This window comes from Trachypithecus francoisi, unplaced genomic scaffold (genome assembly GCF_009764315.1).
Source record: "Trachypithecus francoisi isolate TF-2019V2 unplaced genomic scaffold, Tfra_2.0 Lachesis_group17, whole genome shotgun sequence".
Classification (NCBI taxonomy): domain Eukaryota; kingdom Metazoa; phylum Chordata; class Mammalia; order Primates; family Cercopithecidae; genus Trachypithecus; species Trachypithecus francoisi.
The window spans coordinates 12,644,008-12,655,530 of NW_022681462.1; positions in this window are offsets into that span (position 1 = coordinate 12,644,008).

Below are 11,523 nucleotides of genomic sequence, written 5' to 3' on the forward strand. Positions count from 1 at the left end.
AAGAGGATTTATAAAATCAAGAGTTCACAAAGGAACAGACTTAAAGAAAAAGCAAAAGCCACTGGGCATGATGGCTCATGCCTGTAATCCCAACCCTTTGGGAGGCCAAAGCAGGTGGATCACGAGGTCAGGAGTTTGAGACCAGCCTAGCCAACATGGTGAAACCCTGTCTCTACTAAAAAATGCAAAAATTAGCCGGGTGTGGTGGTGGATGCCTGTAATCCCAGCTACTTGGGAGGCTGAGGCAGGAGAATTGCTTGAACCAGGGAGGCAGAGGTTGCAGTGAGCTGAGATCGCACTATTGCACTCCAGCCTGGGCGACAGAGTAAGACTCAGTCAAAAAAAACAAAAAACAACAAAAGCCAGGCGCTTCTCTAAGGGAAGAAATGATCTGTGCCGTGGTAATTCCTGAAGGAGCACTTTATCATATTTATCCAACTATTTATTGGAAGAGAAAGATATTCTATTAACCCTTCAATAACAAGGAAAGTATCTATTAGGCTTCTGTAATCCAGCATGGAGGATACTTTAAAAAAAATACTGAAAAACCAATTCTCTGACCGATTATAACTTTAGATTAAAATGTTTGCTGACCAGCATCTCATGGAGCTGGTTCCCTGCAGCCCAGCTTTTTGGCTCGTCCCCTGTTGTGGGAGAGGTCAAATTAGGGTTTCCAACAGCTCTCTTAGGCAATCTCATAGGCTGGGGAAGAGACAGAGGAGAGGCCTCTCCAGGCTGGCCTCAAAGAGCATCTGCAGCATGGAGGGCATGGAACGGAAGGAGTTCAGGAAAGTCCACTTCAAAATATGACACTTTGGTGTGCTAATTACAGTGAACTAAGGGCACTTTGGGAACAGCAGATTCAGACAGAGGCTTTTTCTGAGCTCCCCTTAGCTGCCTAAAGACAATCCTCCAAATGGAACTCAACTGTCCTGAATCTCCTTTGCGAGAATCTCATCCACCAGCGAAGATTCACTGGGATCATAGGAGAAAGCCTGGAGGTGGACACCATGTGATATGGTTTAGGTGTATCCCCCACCGGATCTCATCTTGAATTGTAGCTCCCATAATCCCCATGTGTCATGGGAGGTACTTGGTGGGAGGTAATTGAATCATGGGGGTGGGACTTTCCTGTGCTGTTCTCATGATAGTGAATAAGTCTCATGAGATCTGATGGTTTTATTTATTATTATTATTATTATTATTATTATTTTGAGATGGAGTCTCACTCTGTCGCCAGGCTGGAGTTCAGATCTTGGCTCACTGCAACCTCTGCCTCCCAGGTTCAAGCGATTCTCAGCCTCCTGAGTAGCTGGGACTACAGGCGCACACCACCATGCCCAGCTAATTTTTGTATTTTTAGTAGAGATGGGGTTTCACCATGTTGGCCAGGATTGTCTCAATCTCTTGACCTTGTGATCCACCCACCTTAGCCTCCCAAAGTGCTGGGATTATAGACGTGACCCACTGTGCATGGCCTGATCTGATGGTTTCGTAAAGGGGAGTTTGCCTGCACAAGCTCTCTTGCCTGCTGCCATGTAAGATGTGACTTTGCTCCTCATTTGCCTTCCGCCATGATTGTGAGGCTTCCGCAGCCATGTGGAACTGTGAGTCAGTTAAACCTCTTTCCTCTATAAATTGCTCAGTTTCGGGTATGTCTTTGTTAGCAGCGTGAGAACAGACTAATACACCACACCCAGACAGATATTCTCCTGAGGGTTGCTCCAGACAACTTGTATTACCTGGGAGACTTTTATCTGCATAACAAGAAGAACTTTATTCACCATACATTTCCTCCCCTCACCCTCCCATAACTTGTGTGGCCACCACCTCTCAGAAGCCCCAAGTCCCCATTCCTTTCTGTAGCTAAAAATGCTATACAGGTTGCATATCCCTAATCCAAAAACTCAAAATACTCTAAAATCCAACATTTTTTTGAGTATTGACGTGAGCCTTCATGTCATGAGTGGAAAATTCCACACCCGAACTCATGTGATGTGTCACCGTCAAAACACATTAAAAACTTAGTTTCATGCTCAAAATCATTAAAAATATTATATAAAATTACCTTCAGGCTGTGTGTATAAGGTGTATATGTAACATAAATGAATTTTGTGTTTATACTTGAGTCCTAGCCCCAAGATCTCTCATTATATATATGCAAATATTTCAAAATTGGAAAAGATCCCCAATCTGAAACATTTCTGGTCCCAAGCATTTTGGATGAGAGATATTCAATCTGTATAAGCCTTTAATCATCTGGCCCTCCTTTGAGTCTTGTATTTTGAAGGACTCCTGTGCCTATGTATGTAACTAAAGATGGCTTTTCTCCTGTTAATCTGTCTTATGTCAGTTTAATTTGTAGCCCAGGCAAGAAGCCTAGAAGGGCAGAGGGAAGCGATTTTTCACTCACTTTCAATGTGGAAGACCTGGTCACACAGCTGAGCTCAGGACAGTCATATAAGGCAGCTCTCTTGACTGGGGATTGAGAAGAACACAGCCATAATCCTGGTTGGTTCCCAGGAGCATTGGCTTCTTTGATGTCACAATAAAGCAAATGTTGGACTTTCTCAAAAGTTAGAAGGCAGGTGGCCAGGCACAGTGGCTCACACCTGTTATCCTACCACCTTGGGAGGCTGAGGCGGGTAGATCACCTGAGGTCAGGAGTTTGAGACCGGCCTGGCCGACTTGATGAAACCCCGTCTCTACTAAAAATACAAAAAATTAGCTGGGCATGGTGGTGGGCGCCTGTAATCCCAGCTACTCAGGAGGCTGAGGCAGGAGAATCATTTGAACCAGGGAGGCAGAGGTTGCAGTGTGCCGAGATTGTGCCACTGTACTCTAGCCTGGGGAATAAGAATAAAACTCTGTCTCAAAAAACCAAACCAAACCAAAACAACAACAAAAAAAGAGGTGGAAGGCAGAGGCAGGTCCGATTCATTTTGCTGACCTTGGAGGCCATCTGATTTCTATGGGGTTTGGGTCTGACTGTGGAAAGTTCTTAATACTTGTGGTAGCATCTGCGATCGAGGGACTTTTTTGTCACAGCAGCTATGAAACAGCCCCCTACCACCCCCCACCCCAGTTTGGGAAGGGCCTCTGTGTTGTGTTGGCCATCACAGCACCCTCAGATCCTACCCTCTGCCTCTTGGACAGATCTCCTGCTAGCACCTAATGTTGAAGCAACCTCTTGGCTCCTAGCACTCTCATTTTTTTCCCTTGAGACAGGGTCTCTATCACCCAGGCTGGAGTGCAGTGGTGTGATTGTGGCTCACTGCAACCTCCGCCTCCAGGCTCAAGGAATCCTCCCACCTCAGCATCCTGAGTAGCTGGGAACTATACCATGTCTTGCTAATTTCTGTATTTTTTGTAAAGATGGGGTCTCACCATGTTGCCCAGGCTGATCTCAGACTCCTGGGATCGAGTTATCTGCCCCACTTGGCCTCCCAAAGTGCTGGGATTATAGGTGTGACCCACTGTGCCCAACAGGCTCCTAGCACTGTCAATGCCTACAGAGAAGTCTTTTAGGAAAAAAAAAAATAGAAAAGGAAACAATGATTTTATTGTTTTTGTTCAAAATAACACATATTCATCATAAAAATTTAAGTAATATAGGAAAGCATAACAAAGAAAGTTAAAAAAAAATTACACACACACACTATAATCCCACTGCTCCGAGATAACCATCCCCCAACATTTGCAAAACATGTGATTCAGGAATCTGTAGGTAGGTGAGTAGACAGAACAACAGAAATAATTTTATAAAAATAAAATCATACTCTGCATGCTATTTTAGATGGAAAAAGTTTAATATCATTTAACTTAAATTTAGCAGTACAAAAACTGAAGCACAACTTACTTGTCTTTTTTCAAGATGAGGAAGCTCTGTTACCCAGGCTGGAGTACAGTGGTGTGATCATAGCTCACTGTAGCCTCCACTTCCCAACCTCTGGAGTACCTGGGACTCTAGGTGCTCACCACCATGCCTGGCTAATTTTGTTTTATTATTTGTAGAAATGAGCCCTGGCTATGTTGCCCAGACTGGTCTGGAACTCCAGGGCTCAAGCAATCCTCCTGCCTGGAATTACAGGCATGAGCCACTGTGTCCAGCCAGCAAAACTTAAAAATTACTAAATTGGCCAGGCACTGCGGCTCATGCCTGTAATCTCAGCACTTTGGGAGGCTGAGGTGGGTGGATCACCTGAGGTCAGGAGTTCAAGACCAGCCTGACCAACATGGTGAAACATCATCTCTACTAAAAATACAAAAATTAGCTGGGTGTAGTGGCAGGTGCCTGTAATCCCAGCTACTAGGGGGACTGAGGCAGAAGAATTGCTTGAACCTGGGAGCGGAGGTTGCAGTGAGCTAAGATTGCGCCATTGCACTCCAGCCTGGACAACAAGAGCAAAACTCTGTCTTTAAAAAAAAAAAAAAAAGGCCGGGCGCGGTGGCTCAACCCTGTAATCCCAGCACTTTGGGAGGCCGAGACGGGTGGATCACGAGGTCAGGAGATCGAGACCCTCCTGGCTAACACGGTGAAACCCCGTCTCTACTAAAAATACAAAAAAAAACTAGCCGGGCGAGGTGGCGGGCGCCTGTAGTCCCAGCTACTCGGGAGGCTGAGGCAGGAGAATGGCGTAAACCTGGGAGGCGGAGCTTGCAGTGAGCTGAGATCCGGCCACTGCACTCCAGTCCCGGCGACAGAGCAAGACTCCGCCTCAAAAAAAAAAAAAAAAAAAAAAAAAAAAAAAAAAATTTACTAAATTGACTGCTTATTTATCACAAGATATAGTAACTCTTAAGAGATTGATCTAGAAAAAACACAATGCAAAACATTAGGAAATTAAATTTGCTTTTTTAAAAAAAAGCCATGTTTCAATTTTAAGTTGTATCTATTGACTTCCTGCTACAAAAGATGAGGAATAACCTGCAATTACATTTAGCCCAATGCCTGACTCTACCTCTTGATTTTTACTACAGTTGACCCTTGAACAACACAGGGGAACGTTATGAGTCCACTTATACATGGGTTTTCTTGCACCTCTGCCACCCTTGAAACAACAAGTATAACCCCTCCTCTTTCTCCTCCTCCTCAGACTGCTCAAGGAGAAGATTATGAAGATGGAGACCGTTATGATTTACTTCCACTTAATGAATAGTAAAAATATTTTCTCTTCCTGATGATTTTCTTTTTCTTTTTTTTTTTGAGACAGAGTCTTGTTCTGTCACCCAGGCTGGAGTGCAGTGGCATGATTTTGGCTCACTGCAATCTCTGCCTCCCGGGTTCAAGTGATTCTCCTGCCTCAGCCTCCCAAGTAGCTGGGATTACAGTTGCGTGCCACCACACCCAGCTAATTTTTTATATTTTTGGTATAGATGAGGTTTCACCATGTTGGCCAGGCTGGTCTCAAACTCCTGACCTCAAGTCATCTGCCCACCTTGGTGTCCCAAAGTGTTGGGATTACAGGCGTGAGCCACCATGCCTGGCCAATGATTTTCTTTTTTTTTTTTTTTTTTTTTTTTTTTTTTTTTTGAGACGGGGTCTTGCTCTGTCACCAGGCCGGAGTGCAGTGGTGCAATCTTGGCTCACTGCAACCTCCACCTCACAGGTTCAAGTGATTCCCCTGCCTCAGCCTCCCAAGTAGCTGGTATTACAGGCACGTGCCACCACACCTGGCTGATTTTTTGTATTTTAGTAGACACGGGGTCTCACCATGTTGGCAAAGATGGTCTCTATCTCCTGACCTCATGATCTGGCCACCTCGGCCTCCCAAAGTGCTGGGATTACAGGCATGAGCCACTGTGGATTTTCTTAATAACATTTTCTTTTTCTAGCTTACTTGATAGTAAGAACACAGAATATAATACATATAACCTACAAAATATGTGTTAACCAACTGTTTATGTTATCAGTAAGGCTTTGGTCAACAGTAGGCTATTAGTAGTTAAGTTTTGGGGGAATCAAGAGCTATATGTAGATTTTTGACTGTGCAGGGAGGTCAGCACCTCAATCCCCCACGTGCAAAGGGCAAGTGTATAATCCATTGTCAATGTTTCCCTCATTTCATTTTTTTCTAATTTTTATTAAAAAATTTTTTACAATATGCTATTAGTTACATTTTTTTAATTTTAAAAATATTCTTAAATTATTTAAAAATTTTCTTGTAGGTACAGAGTAGTTGTATATATTTAGGGGGTATATGAAATGTTTTGATACAGGCAGGCAATGTGAAATAAGCACATCATGGATATTGGGGTATGTATTCCCTCAAGCATTTATCCTTTGAGTTACAAATAATCCAATTACATTCTTTAAATTATTTTCAAATATATAATTACATTATTATTATATAGTTCCCATATTGTGCTATCAAGTTGTAGGTCTTACTCATTTTTTCTAATTTTTTTCTTTATCCATTAACCATCCCTACCTCCCCCTCAACCACTCACAGCCCTTCCCAGCCTCTGATAACCATCCTTCTACTCGCTATGTCCATGAGTTCAATTATTTTGATTTTTAGATCCCACAAATAAGTGAGAACATGTGATGTTTGTCTTTCTGTGCCTGGCTTATTTCGCTTCACATAATGATCTCCATTTCCATCCATGTTGCAAATGACTGAACCTCATTCTTTTTATGGCTGAATACTACTCCATTGTGTATATGTATCATATTTTCTTTATCCCGTCATCTGTTGATGGACACTTAGGTTGCTTCCAAATTTTAGCTATTGTAAACAGTGCTGCAACAAACATAGGAGTTTGTTTCTTTAGGGTGTATATCCAGCAGTGGGATTGCTGGATCATAGAGTAGCTCATTTTTTAGTTTTTTGAGGAACCTCCAAACTGTTCTCCATAGTGGTTATACTGATTTACATTCCCACCAACAGTATACAAGGGTTCCCCTTTCTCCACATCCTGGCAAACATTTGTTATTGCCTGTCTTTTGCCTATAAGCCATTTTAACTGGGGTGAGATGATATCTCATTGTAATTTTGATTTGCATTTCTCTGATGATCAGGGATGTTGAGCACCTTTTCCTATGCCTGTTTGCCATTTGTATGTCTTCTTTTGAGAAATGTCTGTTCACGTCTCTTGCCCATTTTGGATCAGATTGTTATATTTTTTCTTATGGAGTTGTTGGAGCTCCTTATATATTCTGCTGATTAATCCCCTGTCTGATGGGTAGTTTGCAAATATTTTCTCCCATTCTGTGAGTTGTCTCTTCACTTTGTTGATTGTGTACCTTGCTGTTCAGAAGCTTTTTAACTTGATGTGATCCCATTTGTCCATTTTTGCTTAGGTTGCCTATGCTTGTGGGGTATTCCTCAAGAAATCGTTGCCTGGACCTATGTCCTGGAGATGTTCCCCAATGTTTTCTTGTAGTAGTTTTGTAGTTTAAGGTCTTAGGCTTACATCTTTAATCCATTTTGATTTGATTTTTGTATATGATGAGAGGTACAAGTCTAGTTTCCTTCTTCTGCATATGGATATCAAGTTTTCCCAGCACCATTTATTGAAGAGACTGTCTTTTCCCCAGTGGATGTTCTTGGCACCTTTGTCAAAAGTGAGATCACTGTAGGTGTGTGGATTTGTTTCTGTCATCTCATTTTGTTCCCTACCCACACTCCTCACTGTTGTTTAGTTTTGGATATATGTGTGTGTGTGTGTATGTTTTGTTTTGTTTTTTGAGACAGGGTTTTTTTTTTTTTTTTTTTTTTTTTTTTTTTTTTGAGACGGAGTCTCGCTCTGTCGCCCAGGCTGGAGTGCAGTGGCCGGATCTCAGCTCACTGCAAGCTCCGCCTCCCGGGTTCACGCCATTCTCCTGCCTCAGCCTCCGGAGTAGCTGGGACTACAGGCGCCCGCCACCGCTCCCGGCTAGTTTTTTGTATTTTTTTAGTAGAGACGGGGTTTCACCATGTTAGCCAGGATGGTCTCGATCTCCTGACCTCGTGATCCACCCGTCTCAGCCTCCCAAAGTGCTGGGATTACAGGCTTGAGCCATCGCGCCCGGCCGAGACAGGGTTTTTGCTCTGTCACCCAGGCTGGAATGCAGTGGCATGATCTTGGCTCACCGCAACCTCCGCCTCCCAGGTTCAAGGGATTCTCCTGCCTCAGGATCCCGAGTAGCTGGGATTATAAGCACCCACCACGTCGCCTGGCTACTTTTTTGTATTTTTAGTACAGACAGGGTTTCACCATGTTGGCCAGGCTGGTCTGGAACTCCTGACCTCAGGTGATCCACCCACCTTGGCCTCCCAAATGCTGGGATTAAGGCATGAGCCATCATGCCTGGCTTGGCCCTATATTTAATGGGCTCAGTGCTCACCACCTCTATGTTACCCAGTGGTATGGATTAAATTGCGTGCTGTACCCCTGCAACCGAGAAAAAGGTATGTTGAAGTCCTTACCCTCAGTACCTCAGAATAGGACCTTATTTTGGAAACAGGATTTTTACAGAGGTGATCAGATTAAAATGAGGCTAGTAGGGTGGGCCCTAATCTAATATAACTGGAAATTTGAACACAGACATGCATGGAGGAAAGACTCTGAGAAGAGGCATAGGGAGGACACTGTGTGAAGACCGCAGTTATGCTGCTGCAAGCTGAGGCATGTCTAGGGCTGCAGAACCTGGAAGAGGCAAGAAAGGATCCTCCTTCATGATCCTCAGAGGGAGCATGTCCCTGCCAACACCTTGATTTCATACTTCTACCTCCCAGAACTGTGAGACAATGACTCTGTTGTTCTAAGTCATCCAGTTTGTGGTCCTTTGTTATAGCAGCCCCAGGAAACTAATACACCCAGGTCCTGTATTGTAGAATCCATTTTGACTCATCCCTGGGTTGGATAGATTTCATTTTTTTTTTTTTTTTTTTTTTTTTTTGAGACGGAGTCTTGCTCTGCCATCCAGGCTGGAGTGCAGTGGCTGGATCTCAGCTCACTGCAAGCTCCGCCTCCCGGGTTTACGCCATTCTCCTGCCTCAGCCTCCCGAGTAGCTGGGACTACAGGCGCCTGCCTCGTCGCCCGGCTAGTTTTTTGTATTTTTAAGTAGAGACAGGGTTTCACCGTATTAGCCAGGATGGTCTCGATCTCCTGACCTCGTGATCCACCCGTCTCGGCCTCCCAAAGTGCTGGGATTACAGGCTTGAACCACCGCGCCCGGCCCCTAGATTTCATTTTTAAGTTGCTTTTCAAGAAAGATCCTGGGTCCTTTATTCCCTGAGGTTTAGCATGCCTGAGAGTGTCTGTTTATTGCCATTATACTTGAAGAATAATTTGGTGTGTAGAAAATCCTTGTGTCAATCAGAAATGACAAAGGAGATGTTACCACTGACCACAGAGAAATAAAAATAGCCATCAGAGACTACTACGAACACCTCTATGCACACAAACTAGAAAATCTGAAAGAGATGGATACATTCTTGGGCACATAAACCCTCCCAAGACTGAACCAGGAAGAAACTGATTCCCTAAACAGACTGGTAATAAGCTCCAAAACTGAATCAGTAATAAATAACCTACCAGCCAAAAAAATCCAAGGACCAGACAGATTTGCAGCCAAATTCTACCAGATGCAAAAAGCTGGTACCATTTCTACTGAAACTATTCCAAAAAACTGAGGAGGGATTCCTCCTCCACTCATTCTGTGAGGCCAGCATTATCCTGATACCAAAACCTGGCAGAGATATAACAACAAATAATAAACCTCAGGCCAGTATCCTTGATGAATACTGATGCAAAGATCCTCAATAAAACACTTGCAAACCAAATCCAGAAGCACATCAAAAAGCTAATCCGCAATGATCAAGCAGAAATAAAGCCTACTTGATCATGAATACCCCTACTTGTATACCCCTGTGATACAAAGTTGGTTCAACATATGCAAATCAATAAATGTGGCTCATCACATAAACAGAACTAAAGACAAACATTACATGATAATCTCAATAGATGCAGAAAGTCTTTCAATAAAATTCAACATCCCTTCATGTTAAAAACTTCCAATAAACTAGGTACTGAAGGAACATACCTCAAAATAATAAAAGCCATCTATGACAAACTCACAGCCAACATCTTACTGAATGGGCAAAAGCTGGAAGCATTCCCCTTGGAAACCAGCACAAGACAAGGATGCCCTCTCTCCCTATTCCTACTCGACATAGTATTGGAAGTCCTGGTCAGGGCAATCAGGCAAAAGAAGGAAAGAAAGGGCATCTAAATAGGAAGAGAGGAAGTCAAACTATCCTGTTTGCAGATGACATGAATCTGTATCTAGAAACCACAGAGTTTCAGCCCCAAAACTCTCTCAGCTGATAAATAACTTAGCAAAGTTTTAGGATACAAGATTCATGTACAAAAATTACTAGCATTGCTATACACTAACAACAGCCAAACTGAGAGCCAAATCAGGAATGCAATCCCATTCACAATTGCCACAAAAATAATAAAATACCTAGGAATACAGCTAACTAGGGAGGTGAAAGATCTCTATAATGAGAACTACAAAACACTGCTCAGAGAAGTCAGAGATGACACAAACAAATGGAAAAACATTCCAGTTCTCGTGGATAGGAAGAATCAATATCAGTAAAATGGCCATACTGCCCAAAACAATTTATAGATTCAATGCTATTCTTATCAAACTACCAATGACATTTTTCACAAAACTAGAAAAAAACTGTTTTAAAATTCATATGGGGCTGGGCGCGGTGGCTCATACCTGTAATCCCAGCACTTTGGGAGGCCGAGGTGTGCGGATCACCTGAGGTCAGGAGTTTGAGACCAGCCTCAACATGGAGAAACCCTGTCTCTACTAAAAATACAAAGTTAGCTGGGCGTGGTGGCACATGCCTGTAATCCCAGCTACTCGGGAGGCTGAGGTAGGACAATTGCTTGAACCTGGGAGGCGGAGGTTGTAATGAGCTGAGATTGCACTGTTGCACTCCAGACTGGGCAAGAAGAGTGAAACTCTGTCTCAAAAAATAAATTAATAAATAAAAATAAAAAAATAATAAAATTCATATGGAACCAAAAAAGAGCCCAAATAGCCAAGGCAATCCTAAGCAAAAAGAACAAAGCTGGAGGTATCACATTACCCAACTTGAAACTATACTACTGGTATAAACTATTTCTGGTTAATGGCTACATCAACCAGAAAAACATGGTACTGATACAAAAACAAACACATAGGCCAATGAAACAGAATAGAGAGCCCAGAAATAAGGCCACACATCTACAACCATCTGATCTTCAACAAAACTGACAAAAACAAGCAATGAGGAAAGGATTTCCTATTCAATAAATGGTGCTGGGATAACTGGCTAGCCATATGCAGAAGATTCAAACTGGACCCCTTCCTTACACCGTATACAAGAATCAACTAAAGATCAATTAAAGACTTAAATGTAAAACCCAAAACTATAAAAATCCTGGAAGACAACCTAGGCAATGCCATTCTGGACACAGGAACAGGTAAAGATTTCATACAAAGATGCCAAAAGCAATCACAACAAAAGCAAAAA